The following is a 21163-nucleotide window of genomic DNA, read 5'->3' as shown; positions in this document are numbered from 1 at the left end:
CCCAGGGTGGAGCCCTCCCAATCCCCCTCTGGCTGGAAACGTACAAAATTAAAGATCCCAAACTGCTTCCAAAAAGCCAAATGCTGATGCGCCTCTCAAGGACTGCACAGCAAAGCACCATGCTGGTGCCAGACCGTGAAGCGATTCCCCGCAGCCCCACCGCAAAGCTCTCCAAAACCTCTCGTGTTGCGCAATTCCAGAAAACAAACAAATCTTAAAGGGGTCCCAAGAACCACAACGGTGAAGCGCTCCAAAAAGCTCTCCAGGGTGGAGAGCCCCCGAAACAGCACCAGGATGAAGGGCTCAAGATATCCAAAGGGGGAAACATTTCAAAAAACTCCCAGGGTGGATGCATCCCAGGAAGCCCCAGAGTGGAGAGCTCCAAAAAAGCCCCTGGTCTGGGAATTCACGTACTTACAGATGGCAAATTACTCCCCGCAAACCAAATGCCGATGCATTCCTCTGGGGTCACCCGGTGATGCATTCCTCCAGGGTGGCAAGGAAAAGCACTTCTCCAGGGTCACACAGTGATTCACTCCTCTGGGGCTGCGCTGCAAAGGACTCCTCCAGTCCGCGCCGTCAGGCACTCCAACAATTCCAGGCATTGTACAACAAACCAAGCAGAAAAGTCTTTCGAAAAGCCACAATGGTGGAGAGCTCCCAGACAGCCCCTGGCTGCACATCTCCACCATTAGAAATGGTGAATGATTCCCCAAAATCCAAATGCGGATGCAGTCTTCGAGGGCTGTGCGGGGATGCTCTCCTTCAGAGTGGCGAGCTGAAGCACTCCTCCAGGGCCTCATGGTGACGGCCTGCTCTGGGGGCCGTGCTGCGAAGCGCTCCCCTGCGCCTGTGCCACAAAGGACTCACACAATGCCAGGCGTGAAGAGAATTCCAGAAAGGAACCAAACCTGAAAGGCCTTCCAGAAACCAAAACGGTGGAGAGCTCCCCAAAAGCCCCCTGGTAGGGACCTATGCAGAGACGAAAAGAGCAAACGACTCCCAGAAGACAAAATGCTGATGCAATCCTCAAGGGCTGGGCGGTGAGGCACTCCTCTGGGGCCACACAGTGAAGCACTCCAAGGACGGCAGGTTGTTTCAGCATTCCAGGGAAAAGCCAAACTTCAAAAGGTCTCCAAAGAAACCAACTGGTGAAGTGCTCCAAAAAACCGCAGGGTGGATAGCTCCCCAAAAGCCCCTGGGCTGGACATCCACAAAATTACAGATGGTGAGCGAGACCCAAAAAGCCAAACGCGGATGCAATCTTTGAGTGCCGCACAGTGAGGCACTCCTCCAGGGCAGGTGGCGAGCTGAAGCGCTCCTCCAGGGCCTCACAGCGATGAACACCCGCAGGGCTGCACAGTGAAGCACTCCCCTGGGGCCATGCCGTGAAGCAATGCCCCACGGCCACACCGCGAAGCACTCCAAAAATCCAGGCACTGTAGAATTCCGGAAAACAAACAAAGCTTACAGGGCTCCCAAAACCTAAAAGGGTAAAGTGCTCCCAGAGGCACCAGGGCTCCCAAAACCCCCTGGCTGGAAATTTACACAACTCGAAACATCCAATTGCTCCCCCAAAACCAAATGCTGACACGCTCTTCCAGGGTGGCAAGGTGAAACGCTTCTCCAGGGTCACAGTGACACGCTCCTCTGGGGCTGCACCACAAAAGGATCTCCCGCTGCTGTGCCGTGAGGAACTGCCAACAATTGCAGGTGCTGTAGAATTCCCCAAAAAAACCCCAACCATAAAAGTCTCCCAAAAACCAAAATGGCAGAGAGCTTCCAAACAAGGGCTGGAGATCTACCACGTTGCAAATGGGGAACAGCTCCCAGAAATCCAAACGCTAATGCAACCCCCAAGGGGCACGCAGCGATGCACTCCTCTAGGGCAGCGAGGTGAAGAACTCCAGGGTGTCACAATGGAGCACTCCAACAGGGCTGCATTGTGACGTGCTCCTCTGGGGCCATCTGCAAAGCAACGCCACGCAGCCTGAAAGAACTCCAAAAGTTCCAGGCATTGCAGGATTCCAGAAAGCAACCAAAACTTAAAAGGCTCCCAAAAACGAAAAATGGTGAAGCGCTCCAAAAAGCTCTCCAGGGTGGAGAGCATCCAAAAAAGCACCAGAATGAAATGCCCCAAATATCCAAATGTTGAAACGGTTTGACAAAGCCCGGGCTGGAGAGCTCCCCAAAGGCCCACGGCAGGCGCCCTCTAAAATGCCCCAGGGTGGAGCCCTCCCAATCCCCCTCTGGCTGGAAACGTACAAAATTAAAGATCCCAAACTGCTTCCAAAAAGCCAAATGCTGATGCGCCTCTCAAGGACTGCACAGCAAAGCACCATGCTGGTGCCAGACCGTGAAGCGATTCCCCGCAGCCCCACCGCAAAGCTCTCCAAAACCTCTCGTGTTGCGCAATTCCAGAAAACAAACAAATCTTAAAGGGGTCCCAAGAACCACAACGGTGAAGCGCTCCAAAAAGCTCTCCAGGGTGGAGAGCCCCCGAAACAGCACCAGGATGAAGGGCTCAAGATATCCAAAGGGGGAAACATTTTAAAAAACTCCCAGGGTGGATGCATCCCAGGAAGCCCCAGAGTGGAGAGCTCCAAAAAAGCCCCTGGTCTGGGAATTCACGTACTTACAGATGGCAAATTACTCCCCGCAAACCAAATGCCGATGCATTCCTCTGGGGTCACCCGGTGATGCATTCCTCCAGGGTGGCAAGGAAAAGCACTTCTCCAGGGTCACACAGCGATTCACTCCTCTGGGGCTGTGCTGCAAAGGACTCCTCCAGTCCGCGCCGTCAGGCACTCCAACAATTCCAGGCATTGTACAACAAACCAAGCAGAAAAGTCTTTCGAAAAGCCACAATGGTGGAGAGCTCCCAGACAGCCCCTGGCTGCACATCTCCACCATTAGAAATGGTGAATGATTCCCCAAAATCCAAATGCGGATGCAGTCTTCGAGGGCTGTGCGGGGATGCTCTCCTTCAGAGTGGCGAGCTGAAGCACTCCTCCAGGGCCTCATGGTGACGGCCTGCTCTGGGGGCCGTGCTGCGAAGCGCTCCCCTGCGCCTGTGCCACAAAGGACTCACACAATGCCAGGCGTGAAGAGAATTCCAGAAAGGAACCAAACCTGAAAGGCCTTCCAGAAACCAAAACGGTGGAGAGCTCCCCAGAAGCCCCCTGGTAGGGACCTATGCAGAGACGAAAAGAGCAAACGACTCCCAGAAGACAAAATGCTGATGCAATCCTCAAGGGCTGGGCGGTGAGGCACTCCTCTGGGGCCACACAGTGAAGCACTCCAAGGACGGCAGGTTGTTTCAGCATTCCAGGGAAAAGCCAAACTTCAAAAGGTCTCCAAAGAAACCAACTGGTGAAGTGCTCCAAAAAACCGCAGGGTGGATAGCTCCCCAAAAGCCCCTGGGCTGGACATGCACAAAATTACAGATGGTGAGCGAGACCCAAAAAGCCAAACGCGGATGCAATCTTTGAGTGCCGCACAGTGAGGCACTCCTCCAGGGCAGGTGGCGAGCTGAAGCGCTCCTCCAGGGCCTCACAGCGATGAACACCCGCAGGGCTGCACAGTGAAGCACTCCCCTGGGGCCATGCCGTGAAGCAATGCCCCACGGCCACACCGCGAAGCACTCCAAAAATCCAGGCACTGTAGAATTCCGGAAAACAAACAAAGCTTACAGGGCTCCCAAAACCTAAAAGGGTAAAGTGCTCCCAGAGGCACCAGGGCTCCCAAAACCCCCTGGCTGGAAATTTACACAACTCGAAACATCCAATTGCTCCCCCAAAACCAAATGCTGACACGCTCTTCCAGGGTGGCAAGGTGAAACGCTTCTCCAGGGTCACAGTGACACGCTCCTCTGGGGCTGCACCACAAAAGGATCTCCCGCTGCTGTGCCGTGAGGAACTGCCAACAATTGCAGGTGCTGTAGAATTCCCCAAAAAAACCCCAACCATAAAAGTCTCCCAAAAACCAAAATGGCAGAGAGCTTCCAAACAAGGGCTGGAGATCTACCACGTTGCAAATGGGGAACAGCTCCCAGAAATCCAAACGCTAATGCAACCCCCAAGGGGCACGCAGCGATGCACTCCTCTAGGGCAGCGAGGTGAAGAACTCCAGGGTGTCACAATGGAGCACTCCAACAGGGCTGCATTGTGACGTGCTCCTCTGGGGCCATCTGCAAAGCAACGCCACGCAGCCTGAAAGAACTCCAAAAGTTCCAGGCATTGCAGGATTCCAGAAAGCAACCAAAACTTAAAAGGCTCCCAAAAACGAAAAATGGTGAAGCGCTCCAAAAAGCTCTCCAGGGTGGAGAGCATCCAAAAAAGCACCAGAATGAAATGCCCCAAATATCCAAATGTTGAAACGGTTTGACAAAGCCCGGGCTGGAGAGCTCCCCAAAGGCCCACGGCAGGCGCCCTCTAAAATGCCCCAGGGTGGAGCCCTCCCAATCCCCCTCTGGCTGGAAACGTACAAAATTAAAGATCCCAAACTGCTTCCAAAAAGCCAAATGCTGATGCGCCTCTCAAGGACTGCACAGCAAAGCACCATGCTGGTGCCAGACCGTGAAGCGATTCCCCGCAGCCCCACCGCAAAGCTCTCCAAAACCTCTCGTGTTGCGCAATTCCAGAAAACAAACAAATCTTAAAGGGGTCCCAAGAACCACAACGGTGAAGCGCTCCAAAAAGCTCTCCAGGGTGGAGAGCCCCCGAAACAGCACCAGGATGAAGGGCTCAAGATATCCAAAGGGGGAAACATTTCAAAAAACTCCCAGGGTGGATGCATCCCAGGAAGCCCCAGAGTGGAGAGCTCCAAAAAAGCCCCTGGTCTGGGAATTCACGTACTTACAGATGGCAAATTACTCCCCGCAAACCAAATGCCGATGCATTCCTCTGGGGTCACCCGGTGATGCATTCCTCCAGGGTGGCAAGGAAAAGCACTTCTCCAGGGTCACACAGTGATTCACTCCTCTGGGGCTGCGCTGCAAAGGACTCCTCCAGTCCGCGCCGTCAGGCACTCCAACAATTCCAGGCATTGTACAACAAACCAAGCAGAAAAGTCTTTCGAAAAGCCACAATGGTGGAGAGCTCCCAGACAGCCCCTGGCTGCACATCTCCACCATTAGAAATGGTGAATGATTCCCCAAAATCCAAATGCGGATGCAGTCTTCGAGGGCTGTGCGGGGATGCTCTCCTTCAGAGTGGCGAGCTGAAGCACTCCTCCAGGGCCTCATGGTGACGGCCTGCTCTGGGGGCCGTGCTGCGAAGCGCTCCCCTGCGCCTGTGCCACAAAGGACTCGCACAATGCCAGGCGTGAAGAGAATTCCAGAAAGGAACCAAACCTGAAAGGCCTTCCAGAAACCAAAACGGTGGAGAGCTCCCCAAAAGCCCCCTGGTAGGGACCTATGCAGAGACGAAAAGAGCAAACGACTCCCAGAAGACAAAATGCTGATGCAATCCTCAAGGGCTGGGCGGTGAGGCACTCCTCTGGGGCCACACAGTGAAGCACTCCAAGGACGGCAGGTTGTTTCAGCATTCCAGGGAAAAGCCAAACTTCAAAAGGTCTCCAAAGAAACCAACTGGTGAAGTGCTCCAAAAAACCGCAGGGTGGATAGCTCCCCAAAAGCCCCTGGGCTGGACATCCACAAAATTACAGATGGTGAGCGAGACCCAAAAAGCCAAACGCGGATGCAATCTTTGAGTGCCGCACAGTGAGGCACTCCTCCAGGGCAGGTGGCGAGCTGAAGCGCTCCTCCAGGGCCTCACAGCGATGAACACCCGCAGGGCTGCACAGTGAAGCACTCCCCTGGGGCCATGCCGTGAAGCAATGCCCCACGGCCACACCGCGAAGCACTCCAAAAATCCAGGCACTGTAGAATTCCGGAAAACAAACAAAGCTTACAGGGCTCCCAAAACCTAAAAGGGTAAAGTGCTCCCAGAGGCACCAGGGCTCCCAAAACCCCCTGGCTGGAAATTTACACAACTCGAAACATCCAATTGCTCCCCCAAAACCAAATGCTGACACGCTCTTCCAGGGTGGCAAGGTGAAACGCTTCTCCAGGGTCACAGTGACACGCTCCTCTGGGGCTGCACCACAAAAGGATCTCCCGCTGCTGTGCCGTGAGGAACTGCCAACAATTGCAGGTGCTGTAGAATTCCCCAAAAAAACCCCAACCATAAAAGTCTCCCAAAAACCAAAATGGCAGAGAGCTTCCAAACAAGGGCTGGAGATCTACCACGTTGCAAATGGGGAACAGCTCCCAGAAATCCAAACGCTAATGCAACCCCCAAGGGGCACGCAGCGATGCACTCCTCTAGGGCAGCGAGGTGAAGAACTCCAGGGTGTCACAATGGAGCACTCCAACAGGGCTGCATTGTGACGTGCTCCTCTGGGGCCATCTGCAAAGCAACGCCACGCAGCCTGAAAGAACTCCAAAAGTTCCAGGCATTGCAGGATTCCAGAAAGCAACCAAAACTTAAAAGGCTCCCAAAAACGAAAAATGGTGAAGCGCTCCAAAAAGCTCTCCAGGGTGGAGAGCATCCAAAAAAGCACCAGAATGAAATGCCCCAAATATCCAAATGTTGAAACGGTTTGACAAAGCCCGGGCTGGAGAGCTCCCCAAAGGCCCACGGCAGGCGCCCTCTAAAATGCCCCAGGGTGGAGCCCTCCCAATCCCCCTCTGGCTGGAAACGTACAAAATTAAAGATCCCAAACTGCTTCCAAAAAGCCAAATGCTGATGCGCCTCTCAAGGACTGCACAGCAAAGCACCATGCTGGTGCCAGACCGTGAAGCGATTCCCCGCAGCCCCACCGCAAAGCTCTCCAAAACCTCTCGTGTTGCGCAATTCCAGAAAACAAACAAATCTTAAAGGGGTCCCAAGAACCACAACGGTGAAGCGCTCCAAAAAGCTCTCCAGGGTGGAGAGCACCCAAAACAGCACCAGGATGAAGGGCTCAAGATATCCAAAGGGGGAAACATTTCAAAAAACTCCCAGGGTGGATGCATCCCAGGAAGCCCCAGAGTGGAGAGCTCCAAAAAAGCCCCTGGTCTGGGAATTCACGTACTTACAGATGGCAAATTACTCCCCGCAAACCAAATGCCGATGCATTCCTCTGGGGTCACCCGGTGATGCATTCCTCCAGGGTGGCAAGGAAAAGCACTTCTCCAGGGTCACACAGCGATTCACTCCTCTGGGGCTGTGCTGCAAAGGACTCCTCCAGTCCGCGCCGTCAGGCACTCCAACAATTCCAGGCATTGTACAACAAACCAAGCAGAAAAGTCTTTCGAAAAGCCACAATGGTGGAGAGCTCCCAGACAGCCCCTGGCTGCACATCTCCACCATTAGAAATGGTGAATGATTCCCCAAAATCCAAATGCGGATGCAGTCTTCGAGGGCTGTGCGGGGATGCTCTCCTTCAGAGTGGCGAGCTGAAGCACTCCTCCAGGGCCTCATGGTGACGGCCTGCTCTGGGGGCCGTGCTGCGAAGCGCTCCCCTGCGCCTGTGCCACAAAGGACTCACACAATGCCAGGCGTGAAGAGAATTCCAGAAAGGAACCAAACCTGAAAGGCCTTCCAGAAACCAAAACGGTGGAGAGCTCCCCAAAAGCCCCCTGGTAGGGACCTATGCAGAGACGAAAAGAGCAAACGACTCCCAGAAGACAAAATGCTGATGCAATCCTCAAGGGCTGGGCGGTGAGGCACTCCTCTGGGGCCACACAGTGAAGCACTCCAAGGACGGCAGGTTGTTTCAGCATTCCAGGGAAAAGCCAAACTTCAAAAGGTCTCCAAAGAAACCAACTGGTGAAGTGCTCCAAAAAACCGCAGGGTGGATAGCTCCCCAAAAGCCCCTGGGCTGGACATCCACAAAATTACAGATGGTGAGCGAGACCCAAAAAGCCAAACGCGGATGCAATCTTTGAGTGCCGCACAGTGAGGCACTCCTCCAGGGCAGGTGGCGAGCTGAAGCGCTCCTCCAGGGCCTCACAGCGATGAACACCCGCAGGGCTGCACAGTGAAGCACTCCCCTGGGGCCATGCCGTGAAGCAATGCCCCACGGCCACACCGCGAAGCACTCCAAAAATCCAGGCACTGTAGAATTCCGGAAAACAAACAAAGCTTACAGGGCTCCCAAAACCTAAAAGGGTAAAGTGCTCCCAGAGGCACCAGGGCTCCCAAAACCCCCTGGCTGGAAATTTACACAACTCGAAACATCCAATTGCTCCCCCAAAACCAAATGCTGACACGCTCTTCCAGGGTGGCAAGGTGAAACGCTTCTCCAGGGTCACAGTGACACGCTCCTCTGGGGCTGCACCACAAAAGGATCTCCCGCTGCTGTGCCGTGAGGAACTGCCAACAATTGCAGGTGCTGTAGAATTCCCCAAAAAAACCCCAACCATAAAAGTCTCCCAAAAACCAAAATGGCAGAGAGCTTCCAAACAAGGGCTGGAGATCTACCACGTTGCAAATGGGGAACAGCTCCCAGAAATCCAAACGCTAATGCAACCCCCAAGGGGCACGCAGCGATGCACTCCTCTAGGGCAGCGAGGTGAAGAACTCCAGGGTGTCACAATGGAGCACTCCAACAGGGCTGCATTGTGACGTGCTCCTCTGGGGCCATCTGCAAAGCAACGCCACGCAGCCTGAAAGAACTCCAAAAGTTCCAGGCATTGCAGGATTCCAGAAAGCAACCAAAACTTAAAAGGCTCCCAAAAACGAAAAATGGTGAAGCGCTCCAAAAAGCTCTCCAGGGTGGAGAGCATCCAAAAAAGCACCAGAATGAAATGCCCCAAATATCCAAATGTTGAAACGGTTTGACAAAGCCCGGGCTGGAGAGCTCCCCAAAGGCCCACGGCAGGCGCCCTCTAAAATGCCCCAGGGTGGAGCCCTCCCAATCCCCCTCTGGCTGGAAACGTACAAAATTAAAGATCCCAAACTGCTTCCAAAAAGCCAAATGCTGATGCGCCTCTCAAGGACTGCACAGCAAAGCACCATGCTGGTGCCAGACCGTGAAGCGATTCCCCGCAGCCCCACCGCAAAGCTCTCCAAAACCTCTCGTGTTGCGCAATTCCAGAAAACAAACAAATCTTAAAGGGGTCCCAAGAACCACAACGGTGAAGCGCTCCAAAAAGCTCTCCAGGGTGGAGAGCCCCCGAAACAGCACCAGGATGAAGGGCTCAAGATATCCAAAGGGGGAAACATTTCAAAAAACTCCCAGGGTGGATGCATCCCAGGAAGCCCCAGAGTGGAGAGCTCCAAAAAAGCCCCTGGTCTGGGAATTCACGTACTTACAGATGGCAAATTACTCCCCGCAAACCAAATGCCGATGCATTCCTCTGGGGTCACCCGGTGATGCATTCCTCCAGGGTGGCAAGGAAAAGCACTTCTCCAGGGTCACACAGTGATTCACTCCTCTGGGGCTGTGCTGCAAAGGACTCCTCCAGTCCGCGCCGTCAGGCACTCCAACAATTCCAGGCATTGTACAACAAACCAAGCAGAAAAGTCTTTCGAAAAGCCACAATGGTGGAGAGCTCCCAGACAGCCCCTGGCTGCACATCTCCACCATTAGAAATGGTGAATGATTCCCCAAAATCCAAATGCGGATGCAGTCTTCGAGGGCTGTGCGGGGATGCTCTCCTTCAGAGTGGCGAGCTGAAGCACTCCTCCAGGGCCTCATGGTGACGGCCTCCTGTGTGATCACACAGTGAAGACTCCTCTGGGGCTGTGCGACAAATCAATCCTGTCACGGGTTACAGTCGGTGAAGGACACCAAATATGCCAGGCGTGGTATAATTCCAGAAAACTAACAAACCTTAAAGGTCTCCTAAAAATCAAAACGGTGGGGAGCTCCCCAAAAAGCCCCAGCGTAGAGAGCTACGGATAATCAAAATGGTGAATGGCTCCCAGAGTACATAATGCTGATGCAATCCTCAAGGGCTGTGTGGTGATGCACTCCTTCACAGCTTCATGGTGAAGCAGTCCTCTGGGGCTGTCCAGTGAAGCACTCCAAAAATGCCAGGCATCATAGGATTCCAGAAGAAAACACAAACTGAAAAGTTCTCCAAAGGAACACAATGGTGAAGGGCTGCAAACATCCCCTGGTTGGAGAGCTGCCAGAAAGCTCTTGTGTGGAGATCTACACAATTAGAGATGGTGAACGATTTCCAAAAAACCCCAAAGCTTATGCAATCTTCAAGGGCCACAGGGTGAGGCACTCCTCCCAGGCGGTGAGCTGAAGCACTCCTGTAGGGCGACAAGGTGAAGCAATCCCCTGCAGCCACACCTCGAGGCACTCCAAAATTGCAGGCAGTGTAGAATCCCAGAAAACAAACAAATATTAATGGGGTCCTCAAAAATTAAAATCGTATAGTGCTCCAAAAAAACCCAGGGTAGACAGCATCCAAAGAAGTACCGGGATGAAGTGCTCAAAAAATCTGAACGGTGAAATGGTTTGAAAAGGCTCCAGGGTGGACCCCTCCTCAAAAGCCCCAGTGTGGAGAACTACCAAAAAGGTGTGGGGTGGAGGGCTACCAAATAGTCCCAGGGTGGAGAGCTCCCAATAAGCCCTGGGTCAGAGATCTACAAAATTACAAATGGTGAATGGTTCCCAAAAAACTTAAACACTGATGCAGTCTTCAAGGTCTGCACAGTGATGAACTTTGCCAGGGTGGTGAGGTGAAGCACTGCTCCAGGCCTCACGGCAATACACTCCTCCTGGTCCACACAGCAAAGCACTCCTCCAGGGCAGCTCAGAAAAGCACTCCTCCAGGGCTGTGCTGCAAATCAAAAATTCCAGGCATTGTAGAATTCTCAAAAGCAAACAAACCTTAAAGATCTCCCAAAATACTAAATGGTGAAGTGCTGCAAAAAAACCCAGGGTGGACAGCTCCCAAAAGGCCCCTGGCTGGAGATGTACAAAATTACAAAGAGTGAATGGCTCCCAAAATACAAAACGCTGATGCAATCCTTGAGGGCTGTGCAGTGATGCTCTCCTCCAGGGCAGTGATGTGAAGCACTCCTCTAGAGCCTCGTGATGATGCACTCCTCTGTGGCCGTACAGCAAGCACTCCTCTGGGGCTGTGCCACGATGCACTCTTAAAAACTCTAGGCATTGCAGAGTTCCAGAAAAGAAACAAAAAATATCTTAAAGGGCTCCCCAAACCTGAAATGCTGAAGTGTTCCAGAAAGCCCCGGGGTGGAAACTATCCAAAAAAGTACCAGAGTGAAGCACTCAAAATTTCCAAAAGGTGAAAGGCTTCAAAAAAGCCCCAGGGTGGATACCTCCTAAAAAGCCCCAGGGTGGCATGCTCCCAAAAAGCCCAGCTGTGGAGCAGTTCAAATTACGCCCAACAGTGGAGAGCTCCAAATAAGCATCAGGCTGGACAGCTGGAAAAAAACCTCAACACCAAGAGGCTCCCAAAATTCCAAACACTGATGCAATCCTCCAGGGCTGTGCAGTGATGCACTCCTGCACGACTGCATGGTGCAGCACTCCTCTGGGGCCACACAGTTAAGAACTCCAAAAATGCCAGGCATTGTAGAATTACAGAAAAAAAATAATTAAAAGGTCTCCAAACAAAGTGGTAAAGTGCTCCAAAAAGCCCCAGGGTGGAGAGCTCCCAAGAAGCACCAGGCTGGAGATCTACAAAATCACAACTGGCAAACAGCTCCCAAAATACAAAACACTGATGCAATCCTTGAGGGCCATACCGTGATTCACTGCTCCAGAGCAGCAAGGAGGAACAGTCCTCTGGGGGCTGCTCCGTGAAGGACTTCTCTAGGGCCACACCATGAATCAATCCTCTGTGTCCATAGTGAAGCATTCAAAAAATTCAAGGAGTTGTAGAATTCCAAAAGAAAAACAAACCTTAAAGGGCTCTCAAAAAACCAAAATGGTGGAGAGCTCCCAAAAAGCCCCAGCGTTGAAAGCATCCAAAAAAGCACGAGGATGAAGTGCTAAAAATATCCAAATGGTGAAATGGTTCCAAAAAGCCCCAGGGTGGATGGCTCCCAAAATGCACTGGGGTAAGAGTCTTCCAAAAAAGCCCCAGGGTGAGGCACTCCCAAAAATCCCTGTGGTGGAGCCCTCTCAAAAAGCCATGGGGTAGACATCTCTCAAAAAGCACCAAGGTGGAGAGCTCCTTGTGAATGGCTCACAAAAACCTGAATGTTGATGCACTCCTCTACGGCCATGTGATGAAGCACTCCAAAAATACCAGGCGTTGTAGAATTCCAGGAAATAAACAAACTTAAAAGGTGTCCAAAGAAACAAAATGGTGAAGGTCTCTCAAAAAGCCCCAGGGTTATGTGCTCAAAGTGTCCATTCAGTGAAACACTTGGAAAAAGCTCCAAGACAGAGAACTCTCAAAAATCCCTAGGCTAAAGCACTCCCATAAATTGTGTGGTAGAGAGCTTCAAGCAAGCTAGGTGACAGAAGTCTCCAAAAAAGCCCTAGGGTGGAAAGCTCCCAAAAAACCAAACAGCAAACAGCTCCCAAATTACCAAATGTGATGCACTCCTCCAGGGTGGTGTGGTGATGTACTCCAATAAGAACTGGACATTTTAGCACTCCAAAAAAAGCCTTGCAATGAAAGTCTCCAAAAAAGCCAAATGATGAAGCACTCCAAAACAACTAGGCGGTGAAGCGCTCTTTCAGGACCATAAGATGATGCACTCCTCAGATGCTTCAAACCATGGGCAATCCAAGATTGTGGGCAATCCTAGAAAACAGCAGTGGAATAGCTATTTTTATTCTTCAGAAATTCCTAGTCAACAAAATTTATGTCAATCTCCTAGAGACGTCATTCCTAGCATGTTCTGTGAAAGACCTTTAATGCATCCCGATTTGTTGTCTCCTAGGGATTCCTGGAAAATTCCTCATTTCTTCCTTGCTTTTCTGTACCCAAGAACCACACTATACGTTCACACAATGGAAATGCTGCCTGCACACAGCTGGACTACACCTGATTGGGACACAAATGCTGCACCTCTTACCAGATCCCTGCTATTTATTGCACAGGGATTAGTCAATTCTTTGGCCAACTGCTCTCAGTGCTTCCTAGAGAGCTTTTATCCTTCACAGGCAGCACCTGCGCAGGGGCACGACCCACTTCTCTGCCTTCAAAGAAACGTGCAACTCACAGAAGGTCCCTTTTGGCCAAGATACAAGGTAGCTCCCAAAATATTCCCCTCAGCTCCTTCAAATGGCCACCTGGAGGGCTCCTGTTTCACATGGGAGCCACTTCTCTGCTCCTGTGGTCACTCTCACCCCCCCCTTCGCTGTTTGCCCACTACCCAAGAGATACACAAGCAGCACCAAGTCCACATCTGTGGCAGCACAGAAGGCTCAGCTGAGCTTCCCAGGCTGAAGCTAGAAGATTCATTCAGACAGCAGACACTCAGTGGACAGACAAAAAGCATTCTGACTACATCCCTGCTTTCCATTGCTATGTTGATTAGAGCTCAACTGCATGTTTAACTGCCTACACTCGGAAGAGTCTGGCTGAAGCTTTTGCATCTGCAAATGGGGCATAAACGAGGGAGTATGTATTTTACATAGGAACAAAAAAGCCTCACCTTGCCTAGCTGAAGCTTTCTTCATTTCATTTACATTACCTGTAGGCTATGTATATTCTCTACAGAACAAGTCCTACATTGCCTGAGTGAGGCAATTTCTGTACGGATATAAAATACACACAGCTAGGACACCACCTAGATATCTATATATGTATAAAGGACAGACATATAGAGATACATATAAATGTGTGTCTTTCACAAACATAGATACACACTCCCCCACGTGTGGTCTATGCAGAACATCCACAGAGACTATACACTCTATCCCTAGGAAGTGAAGCCTCAGCCGATTGCATCTCACTGAAGCTGTGTTCCTCTCTCTATTCAGAAGATACATTGTCTATGCACGAAAAAGTATACGGACACAGAAAGCACAACCGTGCTTTTCTTTTCGTAGATGCACTCTGCATGGAACACACACACAGGACATACAGAATAGACATAGAATTTGTTGCGTACGTACTACACACAACAAACAGGTGAGGGGAAGCTATGCTTCATGTCTTTATGCTGAATATGAATGTCAACATCTTTATGTTGAATAGATGTCATCTCTACATAGAACACAGGCATTTTGAAGGCCAAAGGAGGAAGGGCAAAGGAGGAGTGCATGTTGTCCTGACTTGGAACACATGCACATGGATACACATACTTTACATGCAGACATACAGAGAGAGAGAGAGACAAGGCGTGGTTTTTCTGTCTGTATAGAGCTCACATACTGCCATTATATAGAATGTGTACTATCTCTTTGTAGAGTAGATACAAAGAGATGAGGCAGGTCTTCCCTGCTTACAGAAAATAGCCTCTTTCCACAGAGCGCTATAGAAGGCCCATACAGTCATGCTTTTCTGGCTATACACACAAGAGAACCTAGCTACCAATATGCACAAGGTTAAGAGAGGATTTAGCTTATCTCTATAGAATATATTCAATAGGAGGGGGGAAGGCTTTTCAGTCTTTTCTTTAGACTACAGCCTATGCACATCCAGAATATACTCAGCCAAGGTGACGAGTGGCTTTTCTGTCTGCACAGAGAATATATGGGCCAAACGTAAAACATACACATAGAAAAGCAGCACCTCACCTACCTGTACATCTAATATTTACCATCTGAATACACGACATGCCAATGAGAAGGGGAGGCTTTTCTGTTGCTATACAGACTACACACTGTCTTCCTCAAGATGACACACAGACGGGCTAAGCCAGGCTTGCTTTCTCAGTATGTAGCACATATCAGGTGATACTCTGCCTATCAGAAAATAGATGGCAAGACTTTTCTCTCCAGATATTGACTATATTTCATGTACACAGACCCTATGCAGGCAAAGCAAGTTTCTTCCATCTAGTCATAGGCTAGATACCACCAAAGCAGGGCTTTTTGGTCTGCTTATACAGTGTACACCAGCTGTATAGAGACTAGAAAAGAGCAGAAGGGTGAGGTGAGGCAATACCTTTCTGTCACCATGCAGACTATAAAATACCTGTATGGAGAATACACATGGACAGCACCACAAACCACTTCCCCACTGGGACACAGAACATATTCTGGTTATAAAGCAGAGATGGGCCCGGCAGGGCTTCTCCGCCCCCCCCCTCCACCCCCACCCCCCCGTGAAATCTGTGAAGACTGAGGGGTGAAAGGGGCGGTGTCTCTGTACATCAGGCACACTCTGTCTATAGAAGCACACAGCAAGGCTTTTCTCCTTGCTGAACAAAGACCTGGTACACACAGGTAGTAAGTATGGAGCTCTTCTGCCTGTATGCAGAATATAGGCTGTCTGTAGAGCAGAGAGATGTCTCTGCCCTTAGAACATACACTGCTCATTTGCACAACAGGTCCAGAGAGGCAGGGGGAGTGGGGGTGCTCTTGCCCGTACACAGGTGACACCCTCTTTGTGGAGCACAGGCAGAAGGGTGAGACAAGGCAAGGCTTCCAGGAGGCTGGCACTTATCAGAGCTCCCCTTTGCAGCTAGGTAGAGGCACTCTTCTGCCAACCTGACCTGAAGCCTCAAGTGGCTTGCAGCTCCATGATGCTCCAGGGAGGCTGGTGAGGCTCATCAGGCCCTCACCCCCGTGACATCAGGCACCATTCAGGGGGAAAAGCTGGTGGCCATGGCAGGACTCTCCTCAGGAAGTCTCAAATAGGAGCAAACGCATCCTGCTGCCTCCATCGGGCTGGTGGCACAGTCAGGGCTTTGGCTCCTATGACCACAGGACCCTTTCTTGAGGAACACGAGGAACACAGACTGCCAGTCCAGGTGTCCCTGGGCCTCCTTGACTGAGTGGGTAAGAAAGTCCCTGCTAGCAGGCTGGCTAACCTGGTGAGGAAGGAATGCAACCACACAAACCAGAACAGACTTCTCAGACTCTGCAGGCAGGGGACAGGGGGCAGTGAGGAGGTGGCCAGGGGACAGCAGACATGGAGCAACATCCTCTAACACCCCTGAGAGACATTGTGCAAGTATGCAGGGATGGCTTTTGGAAAGCCACAGCTTAGCTGAAGCCAAACTAAAAAAGGTGAAGGACAACAGAAAGGGCTTCTGGAGGGCGACTGGAAGCCAAAGGAAGGCTAAGGGAAATGCAAGCCACTGCTCAACAGGAAACGAAGCTACTGGCAAAGGACAGTGGAAAAGCTAGAGAAGATGCTACATGGAGTGGGGGGTTGTGGGCAGCAGGGTGGGTGGGTGTTTTTGAGGGGTGTTTACCTCACTTCATACTCTCACTTCTCTCCTTCACTGGAGGAAAAAAAGCCAGATCCTTCTTGAGGGGCACACTGGACCAACAAGGGGCAACAGACAAGTTGCAGACTCTGACTCAAGACAAAGCAAGTTGCTCACCATGAGGGTGCCCAAACATTGGAACAAGCTGCTCAGGGATGATGCTGAATCTTCATCCTTGGAGATACTCCAAACATGACTGGACACAGCCTGGACTAACATCATCTGACTGGGCCGATTCTGAGCAGGAATCAGACTAGATAACATCAGAAGGACCCACCTGACCTACCCCATTCTATGAATCCTTGGAGATTCCTCATTTCACTCCAGCGTTCTCCCAATTAATCACTAGCCATTGCTCATGATAAAAGGCCACATTTGTGGAGCACAGCATTGCTTCTAGGACATCAGGGGATCTGCTAGAGGCAGCAACCCTTCCATCACTTCGACAGAGCTGAAGCATGGCAAACCTAAGGCACACTAAAGCCATTTCAGACAGGTAACAGAAAATAAGGCAGAATTTAAAGGCTACATCTTCCCATCTGAAGCCTGACATGGGCAAGTAAAAACAGTCCTAGAAAGCACAGAGCTGGCAGACATGAGAAGACCCAGGAGAGTTCCTCCTGGGGAAAGCTCCTTCCTCTGCCTTTCTCTCCCCCAGGTGGAAGAAGGAATCACATTAATCTAAACTTGCTTTCACCCTGTTGTGGAGGGCACCCACGAACTCAATGAATTGGTTAGACTGTTGGGCAGTATCTGATACAGAGACATCCCCCTTCCAGGCTAAACAGAAAAATGTTTGTATATATTTTATAGAAATCTACATACAGACACCCATATTTACAGACATCAGTATTTACAGACTTACAGAACAGCAGTACTTTTATAGAAATACCATTCATAAAAACATTCCCATTTAAATATAACTACAGACAGGACTACACTTCAAGCACAGAACCACACACAACAAAGGGAAAGCATGTTTACTCAGGGCAGCTATCTCAGGATGACTCAGCTCTGCAAGGGTCCACAATAACTATAAACCTTGCTAATGGCCTCCCCACAGAGAACAAATGTTCATTTGCTTTTCCTGAATGAAAGATGCTATTACAAGCACCAGATATGACACTGTATGTACCAAGCAGAAAGGGGAATCCCTCCACCCTACCAAGTGAATTCACCTTGGGAAGGCAGAGAGGAACCAAAGAGGTTGCCCTTCAGGAATGCAATAAGCCTCAGACAGAATAGGCTGACCGAAGAACAGAGATGAATTCTTATGAAATGCATCAAGTGGAAGGTATTTTGGCCTTGGCTGTTTCCCACATTCTAGCAAGAAGTAATGCATTTCAAAGCAAAGGCTATTCTAGAATTATCTGAGGTGCTGCTGCTAGATAGCCCCACTTTGTGTGGCTGGGTGCAGACAGACCTGTCAGCCAGCCAGCCAGTGTCAGGTACCGGTACTTGGAGGTCACGCATGTAGAAAATACTAGAAGGGAGAACAGGTTACACTGGCTTTCAGTCAGGTCAAAGCACCCTGCACCATCACCAAGTGTGAGTGTGAACACAAGCTACCGCTACGCTAGCTTATGAAATCTGGACTAGGTGCCAGCTAAGCAAGGCATTTGTTTCTACCAGGTTTTACTTCCTTTCCGGTCACCCTCAGAACACTCTTTCTTTGCAACTTTAGTTTCTTACCATCAAGTTTGAAAGTCAAGAACAGATCCCTGCTGTGTATTGCAGAAAAGCCAGCTTGGTGACTAGTCTGCTCTGGTCTCATCTTCGTTTCAAGCTCATCAGAAGGTGCTATAAGAGGCAGAGGAGGGAGCCCTGGGAGAAGGAAGGCATCGACAGCCCCAGCCAGAGGTGACAGCAGCCTGGCACAGCGCCCCCCAGGCAGTGCCTGCCTGCAGCTCTGGCAGGGGTGGGGAAAGCGGAGAGACAGCAGCACCCAAGGCAGAGCACACCCCAGGGACAGTGCTTGACAGGCCAAGGCAGGCAAGCCTTGCCCAGCCCCGATGGCCCCTTGCCTCAGCCCTGCCCCAAACCACACCTGAAGCCAACAGGGCACAGCTGCCAGGCCGGCTCCCCTGGGACAGAAGCCGACAGGACAAGCTTGGTCAGGCCCTACGAGAGCAGCTTCCCCCCTGAGGGTACCTTTCCCCGCACCGAGGTGGCTCTGCCACAGCGGAAGCAGGGCAGCTCACCAGCTCCAGCTGCCTGCAGGGAGACTCCGGTCGCACACTGGATTAGAACCGGGCCCTCAGGGGCTGGGCCAGACAGGGCCCACAGGGGCGCCTCAGGGGAGCCTCAGCGGTGGGGCGGGCCGGGCCGGGCCGGGCCGGGCCGTCAGGGGCCGAATCGGGCCGGGCCCTCAGGGGCGGCCTGAGGCCGGGCCGACCCGCGCCCTTAGGACCGGTTTGGGCCGGTTTGGTCTGCGCTGGTGTCCCCCAGCCTCCCTCCCCTACGCCACAGCGCCTCCCCATTGGCCAGCGGCCTCGACCCCTCTGGGCGCAGCCAATGGCGAGCGCCCTGGCGCCCGTTGCTAGGCGACAGGGCCGCGCGCCCCAGCGCAGCCCAGGGCCTCCTGCCTGTCCCGGGCGCGCGGCCACCCCGCGCCAGGCTGGGCCCATCCGCCCGGTGCTGCCCGGCGCGGCACGGCACGGCACGGCACGGCACGGCATGGCCCCGGCGCGGCAGAGCGGGAGCGGGAGCGGGAGTGCTTGGGGCCACAGGGCGGGTGAAGGCTGCGCACAGCTCAGCGCAGCAGCAGCGGCTTGGCCCCGGGCGACAGCATGTTTGGTTCCTCCTTGGCTCTTCCCAGCCTGAGAGGAGCTCTTCCATGTCACTGTCAACAGCGTTCATGTTGGCTCCCTGGAGCAAATCATGGAGGAGTACAGTGGGAATAAACTTGATGAACGTCTGCAGCTGAGCATGTGGATATTGTACCTTCCCTTGCTGGCCCAACACAGCCTTGGTCCTGGGGGTGCTTTATTTAACACATACTAATAACCAGTTACAGTGTTTGAGGGAAAAAATGCATATCCCAAAGCCGTCTGTTAACCTCTAAAACACCCTATGTGTGTAAATTATCTTCATTGAATACTTTGACCTCTGCCCATTATCAGCCTGGTACAAAAGTTCAGTGTTTCACTGTTCAGTGGCTGGTTGTGGCCCTTGAGCAGCGACTGGGGGGAAACGCTGCCCAAAGCTCCAGCTGGCGTGCAGGGTTTGCTTCAGCTGCTCGCAGCACTGGATCTTCAGATCCTACAGAAACAGCTCTGGAAAGCTCCTGCATTATGGTATTTCACAGTCACCCACCTGCTTTGGCCTCCCGGAGCACCCCTGGGGCCAGTCCAGTGTGTCCTGCCAAGGCTGCCCAGGGAATTCCCAGTTGCTCGTTGTCCTTTCAATGCCTATAGCAAGCCATAGTGAAGACTTGAGTTTGATATTTCAAACCAGCTGGGCTCAGGCATGTGGTCCCTTCCCTTTCTGCTCACATTCTTGTGCATATTGTATGAAATAATACATATTTCTCCCTTAGTCTGCTTATTAAAAGTATTTGTCCAATTTCCCCAATTTTGCAGCCTCGTCCAGCCACCTGCCCCACTGGCTCCTCTGTAAGGGAAAGTTTTCACATTATCTTCCTGTCTTGCACTTGATGCCCCCAGTCTCTGTGTCCCTTGGGTTCAGGGCAAGTGTTTATTCCTTTCCCTGCTGCAGAGCCCTCCCTGTTCCTGCCTGCCAGCCTGCTGCAAAATGTACCCGTAGTGCTCCGAGCCAGAAGGACACACACCAGTGGCGCAGACGCCACCATTATTCCAATGTAGCTGGCTCACGTAGCCTCATCACCACACTCAGTGCTGCCCAGGGCCCCCATCCTGCCCTGGGGCTGGGACATAAGCTGCTGCAGGATTGGAGAGCAAAGCTATGACGATGGAACGTGCCCCCTGCTGCAGCCATGAGGAGGCTGGCTGGGGGCTCAGGGCCAGAGCTGACGGTGGCAGCTATCAGAGCCACGAGGGGCCGGGAGCGAGGCAGTCCTGCCTCCTGCGCCGCATTGCACCAGAGCCTTGTGCATGGCAGCAGCTGCAGAAGGCCAAGCATCACATATAAGGCCTGGCTGAAATGGGCACTTCTTCAATGGGTCACTATTCCATAGCAATATGCATTCCCGCATTGCTCCTTTTCTTTTCCTGGTGTTTGACGCCGTGTGGTTTTGTTGGGTATCCAAGTCAGTGTGTTAAAAAGAAGTAAATGCTCTGCATTACAGAGAGGGGAATGACTGACTCCCATGGACTCCAGACTAAAACAAAAAGCAAAAACATAAAAGGAAACCAAGTGGCTTGGGAAGTCTCATTATTTTAGGCCATTTTTGTTACCTTGGCATAGCCAGTCTCCTGAGACACTGGAAGCAGTTTGCCCTGCAGTTTGCCTGCCCTTGTCTTGGGGGGCATCTCCGTCTATGAGAGATTTCTCATCCCCACTGTTTTCCAGTAGCTGGCACATCCTGGATGCCAGCTGCCCTTGTGCCTGCTGCTGTGGCCAGCTCATGTGGGGGACACTGACTTACTGTGCAAATAAAGGGGATGAGAGGCCGCCCAGCTGGATGGGTACAGGCCTTTGCCATTACCCCCGTGTGTAAGCCAGTGCCGCTTGCCACCGCACCGGCACTGGCCCTGCACGGCTCAGAACGGCTCCGGGCTGCCCACATCTGCTGAGAACCTCCCGCGGCTCCCGTCGGCCACCAGGTAACCCTTGGTACAGGGTTTGGCCGCACCTGTGCCACTCGCAGCTGCCTTCACCTCCACAGGAAGGAGGAAGAGCAGGAAGAAGGGGAGGGAAGGAGGAAGAGA

This window comes from Falco peregrinus, chromosome 7, assembly GCF_023634155.1.
Source record: "Falco peregrinus isolate bFalPer1 chromosome 7, bFalPer1.pri, whole genome shotgun sequence".
Taxonomy (NCBI): Eukaryota; Metazoa; Chordata; class Aves; order Falconiformes; family Falconidae; genus Falco; species Falco peregrinus.
This window is presented reverse-complemented; position numbering follows the sequence as displayed.